This window comes from Lathyrus oleraceus, chromosome 5 (genome assembly GCF_024323335.1).
Source record: "Lathyrus oleraceus cultivar Zhongwan6 chromosome 5, CAAS_Psat_ZW6_1.0, whole genome shotgun sequence".
Taxonomy (NCBI): domain Eukaryota; kingdom Viridiplantae; phylum Streptophyta; class Magnoliopsida; order Fabales; family Fabaceae; genus Lathyrus; species Lathyrus oleraceus.
The window spans coordinates 174,863,268-174,871,501 of NC_066583.1; the positions used below are offsets into that span (position 1 = coordinate 174,863,268).

General features: G+C 37.4%; 1 non-coding gene across 1 annotated transcript; it reads right to left on the reverse strand.

Moving 5' to 3' along the window:
- Positions 1-1,139: 1,139 nt before the first annotated feature.
- LOC127089652 (small nucleolar RNA R71) lies at positions 1,140-1,246 on the reverse strand. Its single transcript, XR_007791215.1, has one exon. It is a non-coding gene; the product is annotated as a small nucleolar RNA R71 (small nucleolar RNA).
- Positions 1,247-8,234: the final 6,988 nt, after the last annotated feature.

Genomic DNA, 8,234 nt, shown 5'->3' on the forward strand with positions numbered 1-8,234 from the left:
TAGTAAAAACTAGGAATTGATTTTAAAAACAACGAGAGCACTTTAAAAGCAATTAGAACTTATTTATTTTCAAAAAGTATTTTTAACTTCAAATGGGACAGCAAGAGCGTACATTCTGACTTAAAAGTATAGTCCGAGTCAACAATCACGAGAGTGTGAGATAAAGCCTTTTAAATGAATATTTTCTACTGAAAGGTATTTGATAATTAAAATATACACCGAAAATTTATCGAATCCCTGACAATTAATGTGTTGCATGCTGATATCCCTTCATTAATATTTTCTTAAAAACTTAATTTCTTTAGATTTAATTTTTATTCAACCAAACCTCTAAAAATCATCACATTAGCTAAACATAGTAACATCGATAGCATTAGTTTGACCATCGGTCCCTGTGGGTTCGATATCTTTTAAAACTAAACGACTAGACTGTGCACTTGCAGTCAAGTATCCGATAGACTATATTTTATATACAGTCACGACGAACGTATCATGTTTTTGGCGCCGTTACCGGGGACCTGATTTAGTCAAATAGTGTGATTCTTTTGTTGTGCGGTATAGACTGAGGCAATTTCTTTCCCTTATTTCTCAGTTGTATGCCAAGTACTCGCTCACAAAGTGAAAAATTAGTACCACCAATCGCAGAATTAGAGTGTTTCTTATATTTAAGACGCCGAATACTAGAGTACCAACGAAGGTACAATATTCCCGATATCTTCTTTCCTACTACTGAACCAGTTGAGAAACCAACCATGGCTGCAGTGGGACCATAGAATCGTCCTCTTTAGTTCTACGCTACCCCGTCCCAGCAAGAACCTCACAACAGCATTGCTGCCCCTACTATCGATCGAAACGATTTCGAGTTGAAACCCTCATTGTTATCAGCTGTCCAACAACATCAATTTGCTGGAAATCCTACGGACGACCCTAATGAACATTTGACCAAGTTTGTGCAGTACGCAGACACTATGAAGGCGAATGGTGTGTCTCAAGATGTGATAAGACTACGCCTTTTTCCTTTCTCTCTAAGAGACAGGGCTTGGGCTTGGTCGCAATCCTTGCCATCCAACTCAGTCACTACATGGGAAGAACTGAAGAACGTTTTCTTAGCCCGATATTTTCCACCGAGCAAAACTGCTATGCTGAGAGCTCAAATCAACGGATTTCGACAAAAAGATGCAGAATCTCTCTACGACGCGTGGGAGAGATATAAAGACATGATGAGGATGTGTCCACATCCCGGTCTCAAAGACTGGGTGATCATTCACACATTTTACAATGGGCTTCTGTATAACACAAGACTGACAGTAGACGCTGCCGCCGGCGGTGCACTTATGGACAAGCCATACAACGAAGCCTATCAACTCATTGAAAACATGGCCCAAAACCATTGCCAATAGAGAGGTGAAAGAACTCCAGTAGAGAAGTCCCAAACAAAAGGTGGAACGTACGAAATCAGTAGCCTTGACCATGTCCATGCAAAGGTAGATGCCCTTGTTCAAAAGTTAGACAACTTGACCATACCACCCGCAACCACCGTGGCTGCCGTAACTTCAAACTGCGAGTTATGTGGAATTCCTGGACACACTGCACCAGAATGTCAGATATTAGCAGGATTCTCCATTGATCAAGTAAACTATGCATAAGGAAACCCTTATTCGAATACCTACAACCTAGGTTGGAAAAACCATCATAACTTTTCGTACAAGAACAACAACGCCTTGTATGCACCTGGCCAAGCACCCGTTGTTCCACCTGGATATCAAAAGCCAGCTACTAGTGCTCCTAACATTCCTAGGATGTCCAACCTTGAACTTATGATGGAGAGTTTCATAGCTACCCAAGCTCAAACAAACAAAGACTTCTTGAACCCAAACATACACACTAGTGAGCAGCTTAAACAATTAGCAAGCAAAGTAGACGTTTTAGCCACCCACAACAAAATGCTTGAAACACATATTTCACAAGTGGCTCAACAACAAGCATCTTCTGTTGCTCCCGCTGGCATATTTCCTGGACAGCCACAACCTAATCCAAAAGGACATGCAAATGTCGTTATATTGAGAAGTGGAAAAGAGCTAGATGGACTCGTAGACCCAAGACTTCAAAATCCTGCCATGTACCAAAAACCTGACAAAACAACAATTGAGAAGGTAAGTGGACCGAAGGATAAGGAAGATAATACCCAAGAGGCCGAAGAGAAAGAAAAACCTTATGTGCCTCCACCACCTTATAAACCACCCATTATGTATCCTCAAAGACTCGTGAATTCTAAAACTGCAGGGCTATTTAAGAAATTTGTTGAACTTCTGAAGCAACTGAATATTACAATTCCCTTTACAGAAGCTATCACACAAATGCCCTCAGATTCCAAGTTTCTTAAAGAGATCCTATCCAATAAGAAAAGGATCAAGGATAACGAAACAGTTACACTTACTGCTAAGTGTAGCGCAATAATCCAAAACAACATGCCTCCCAAACTAAAAGACCCAGGTAGTTTCTCCATACCCAGTGTCATTGGAAAGTTCGTCATAGACAAAGCTCTATGCGACTTAGGAGCCATCATTAGTGTAATGCCCTTATCCATCTGTAAAAGGCTAAACATGGGAGAACTAAGACCAACCAAGATGTATGTTTAACTAGCTGACCGCTCAATCAAATATCCTGTTGGTATACTAGAGAATGTCCCAGTACGTGCAGGAAAATTCTACATTGCTACAGACTTCATAATCATGGACATCAAAGAAGATGCCCCTACACCTATTATATTAGGACGACCATTCTTAGCTACCGCCAGAGCCATAATAGACGTGAAAGAGGTAAGCTAACATTCGAAGTTGGAGAAGAAAAAGTTGAATTCATCTTGACATAATTCTTACAAGCGCAATCTATAGAGAGTACTTGTTATCTACTTGATGTCATAGACGAGTGTGTAAGAGAGATGGAGATGCAATAAACCACATATTCTGATATAATGAAAATCCAAATCCCTCCAATCTTTGAAGATGATAGTTGACGTGAACCATACCAAAATGACAGTCTAAGCGAATGCTTAGCACTTACACCCAACCACATGCCATGCCCGAAGAAACCAGACTTAGAATTAAAAACACTACCCAAGAACCTAAGATACGCATTCCTAGACACTGAACTCAAAAGACCAGTAATAGTCAACGCAGACTTAGGACAGATTGAAACTGAAAAGTTACTAGATATCTTAAGAAAATATCCAACTGCGTTAGGCTACAACATCGCTAATCTAAAAGGAATAAGTCCTTCTATCTGTATGCATCACATTATGCTAGAGGAAGATTGTAAAACCTCTAGAGAACACCAGAGAAGGATCAACCCAATCGTAAGTACTGTAGTCAAGGATGAAGTAAAGAAGTTATTAGATACATGAATCATATACCCGATCTCCGATAGTCAATGGGTTAGCCTCGTTCATGTAGTACCCAAGAAAGGGGGTGTTACAGTTGTTAAGAACGAGAAGGGCGAATCTATAGCACAAAGAGTTGTGACTGGAAGTAGAATGTGCATTGACTATAGGAAACTGAACAAAGCCACTCGAAGGGATCATTTTCCTCTACCTTTCATTGATCAAATGCTTGAACGATTGGCTAAGCATTCCCACTCCTGCTATCTAGACGGTTATTCAGGATTCTTTCAAATTCCTATCCATCCTAACGACCAAGAGAAAACAACCTTCACATGCCCTTATGGTACATTTGCTTATCGATGAATGCCATTTGGACTATGCAACGCTCCCGCAACATTCCAAAGATGCATGATGTCAATCTTCATTGACTTTATAGACGACATTATGGAAGTCTTTATGGACGATTTTTCTGTTCGTGGGCAGAGCTTCGAAGGATGTCTATCAAACCTTGAAATGGTACTTGAAAGACGCGTAAAGGTGAATCTCGTATTGAACTGGGAGAAATGCCATTTCATGGTCCAACAAGGAATCGTGCTAGGACACGTAGTATCTGATAAAGGGATTGAAGTAGACAAATTTAAGATCGAAATTATAGAAAATATTCAACCTCCGAAAACCGCACGAGAAACACAAAGCTTCTTAGGACACGCCGGTTTCTACCGACACTTTATCAAAGATTTCTCGAAAATTACCAAACCACTGACTAGTCTGTTAATAAAAGACGTTGACTTTATCTTTGATGAGAAATGTTTAACAGTGTTTGAACAATTAAAAACATCTTTAATCACCACACTTGTCATGCAACCACCTGACTGGAGATTACCATTCGAAATCATGTGTGATGCGAGTGACTATGCCGTAGGTGCAGTGCTAGGACAAAGGAAGGATAAAAAACTTCATGCGACCTACTACGCAAGTAGAACCTTAGATCCTGCTCAAAGGTATTTTGTAATTAAAATATACACTGGCGATTTATCGAATCCTTGACAATTAATGCGTTGCATGCTAATATCCCTTCATTAATATTTTCTTAAAAACTTAATTTTCTTTAGATTTAATTTTTATTCAACCAAACCTCTAAAAATCATCACCTTAGCTAAACATAGTAACATCGATAGCATTAGTTTGACCATCGGTCCCTGTGGGTTTGATATCTTTTAAAACTAAACGATTAGACCGTGGACTTGCAGTCAAGTATCCGATAGACTATATTTTATATACAGTCACGACGAACGTATCAAGTTTTTTACGATGAAGGAGAAGAGTAATTTTTTTTTGCAGAGTTTCTCTCTGTCCACAAACTGTGGAAAACTTCTTATTCACTTTGCAACTGCAAATTACTGTGAATTACAAGTGTTATGAATACTCTATTCACCTCTTTATAAAAATACGGGTTACTCCCTCTATTTATAGATTTAGGTTAACTTGGACCTCAAGCCAAAACCCAAAACTATAGAAAGCCCAAAACAGCTAACACTACTAAAATAGGCATAAGTCGAAATCCTATGTGAAACAACATGCTTCGACACTTCGACACACTAACACAACTTAACACGCTAGGTGGTTCGATACTTCCTTGTTCCGTCGAGCAACCTAGTTTGACACAAGGAATTACAATTCAACGGGTTTTTCTTTGATAAGACCACCAGGACATCATGCTGTTCCAAAAGGACCTATGGGATTTTGCATTTTTGGAAATGTGGCCATTGCAGCTCGACATGCTCAGCGTGTTCATGGACTGAAGTGTGTGTTCATAATTGACTTTGATGTTCATCATGGGAATGGAACAAGTGATGTTTTTTATGATGATCCAGACTTATTTTTCATTTCCTTCCATCAAGTAAGTTACAAATTTTGTTCATAGCTCTGATTATATTTTCTTTGATTATATTTTCTTGTATTTCTTCATTGGTGATCGAATAAGCCGTTCACAAAAGTGAAATAATATAAAAAAGGTAGAGCCTTAATATCCTGGATTGTCTGAGAGGTCTGTATGTACTTCACAAAACTCTCTGCTCAAAGCATTTCTCTCCTTACAAAAAAACAGAAACATTAACCCCATTAACCCCATTAACCCCTCTAACACTTTTGTAGTTGCACATACCACTGCCAGCATACATAATGTATTTCATATTCAGTGGTAGACACATTTCGTCCTATTAAGTCAAAGGATATTCTCATTCCAAAAACACGAGAATTTGAAATGTATAATTGTGTTTTAAAACCTCATACATCCTAAGGTTATTTAGAATGTGTTTGTTTGTTTTCAATAAAAAGAATTAGGTGACTCGGTTTTCCGAACTTATCAGACCTTAAAGTTTGTGTTTGTTTAAAATATGTGTTTTTTTTCGAGTTTTGTAAACATTATTCTCGAAAATGAATCGTGCAAATGGAGGATTATCATGTTTATTTCAAGTATCTAAAAATTATTGCCTACTACATAACCGAAAACTTTCTATATTTTCGCACCATCCGTGGTTCTCTCATGTGAAAATGCTTCTAAATTACGGAAGGTCTACACCATATCACTTCGCAAGAAGTTATTCTCACTTTGTTAAAAATTACTACGGAAGTGCACATCGGTAACAATATAATGGCGAGTGAGTGTGTAAATGCACTTTCATAATAATCCTTGAGTTCACAAGTCAGTGAATATTACAAAAGTATATTTCCGTAAAGGTTTTAATTTATATTATCACACTCTTTCTTCTTTATTTTAAAAAAAAAACTCAAAATCAAATCAAAGCTAGTGAGCAAAGTAAGTTTCGATCATTTTACTATCTTTCTCACTACTTCTACTATATTGCATTCAATCTTGGGACATACCTCAATCAATACTTCACTTCATTCGAGTTTTCTCACAACTACTCACATTTGATAAGTTTCTCATCTCCTTTTTTTTTATATTTGTGGTGCATTCATTACTTAAATAGGTTATTTTTGGTAGATTAAGTTGCATAATAGGTTGTTATGTAAGGCATGCATTTGGATATTTTGAATTTTTTAGCTTAGGGCATGCTCTGTTTTTGGGTTGCTGCATTTCAAGTGTTACAGAAGTGCACTTCCGTATTTTTCTGCATTTTAATTTCACGAGTTATGGAAGTGCACTTCCGTATTTTTCTGCATTTTAATTTCATGAGTTACAGAAGTGCACTTTCGTATTTTTCTCTATTTCAATTTCATGTGTTACAGAAGTGCATTTCTTTATTTTTTTTGGCAATTTGCGGTTTGCTTGATTTTGCATGTTTTGGTTTTATTATTGGTATAATGACTGAAAACCAAGATAGATTGAGACATGATAGAGTGACCCAACATGCATATGTTCGTAGTGACAAATCCAAACCCTTGCGACCACAAGTTGATGTTAGTCCATTTCATGTCGAAGCGTCGTCTTCCTAAGCTCATGTGTCTCCGGTGTCGTCTTTTCTGAGGCATGTTTCCCTATAAGCCCCTGAAGCCCATTATGAGGAACCTGTTGTTGCTGTCGTTCTTGATAATTTTCCAAGAGGACCCTATGATACCTCTCTACTTCCTCTCTATGCAAACCATGCTACTATGCACGTGAGAGATGAAGAGGTAAAATATATATGTATTTATTCTTTTAAACATATGTTTTATAATATTTGAAGTTTCTGACGATGATGTATTTTTTTTATAGTATCGTGAGACTTTGAAGTGCATAAACCATGGTAGAAAGATTGTGAATCTGCCACAACAGGGTGAGCCATGGTTTTAAGATGTCATGCAACAATCTGAGTTATAAGGTTTATGCATGATTGAATATAATGTCATTAACCAATGTATGTTGTATGCTTTTGTAGAGAGATGACTCTCGGAGACGTCATCTTTTCATATACCAATTGGTGAGATATTCATCACCCTTGATGATGTCTCATGCCTCCTACATCTTCCGATCAGGGTAAGATTATTAAACCAATTCACAATCTCTAAAGCTGAGACACTTGACATGATTGTGACCTATTTGGGAGGTGACTCTGTTGCTTCCCCAAAGAAGATGGATGATACCATATGGTGTCATGCTAGATTTGCATTTTTATAGGAGTTGTGCAAATGCCACTAGGTTGCAGTAGTGGAGGTTGATGGTGATTATGCACAGGTTTTGTATCACATAACATGTGCTTTTAGGTCATGCCTCATGTACTTGGTTGACACATCTATCTTTGTTGACTTATTACGTCGATGTAGTTTACCTTAGATACTTCGTTGACTTCAAGTGAATCCTGTTGAAGCGGTAAAACAACAAACAAAAGTAAGTATTCTGATTTTTATCGTCTCCACAAGGATTAGTGCAACATCAAATGTCGTTCAACGGTCTCTACGTTTCTAAGCTTGGGTTTGTAGATTTTAAATTTAAAAGCTAAACTATGTAAAATGAATGAATAAATAAATAAATCTTCGAAGAGATTTGAGAGATTTACAGGATTGTATTTCATCTACCATACGAACATCCAATTTACCAACCAATTATGCACAATCTAAACATTCATCAATATCATCACGTATCGCTCACAATAGGGTTCATGTCTAAACTTCTGTCGAGAGTTTTACCATATTGTTTAATCGATGATCTCTCAGCCTATTAAACAATATGGAGCATTAAGAATCAATACCCATGGTGAATGTTAGATCTAAATCTATGTCTAGAGTTTAGCGTCTAACAGATGATTATCCTAGATCTAGATTCGAAGAGTATTTCTCAATAATGGTTCAAATCAATAGATAAACAAGTACACAAGGATAACATCAATATAGATTTGTGAGTATATCATACATA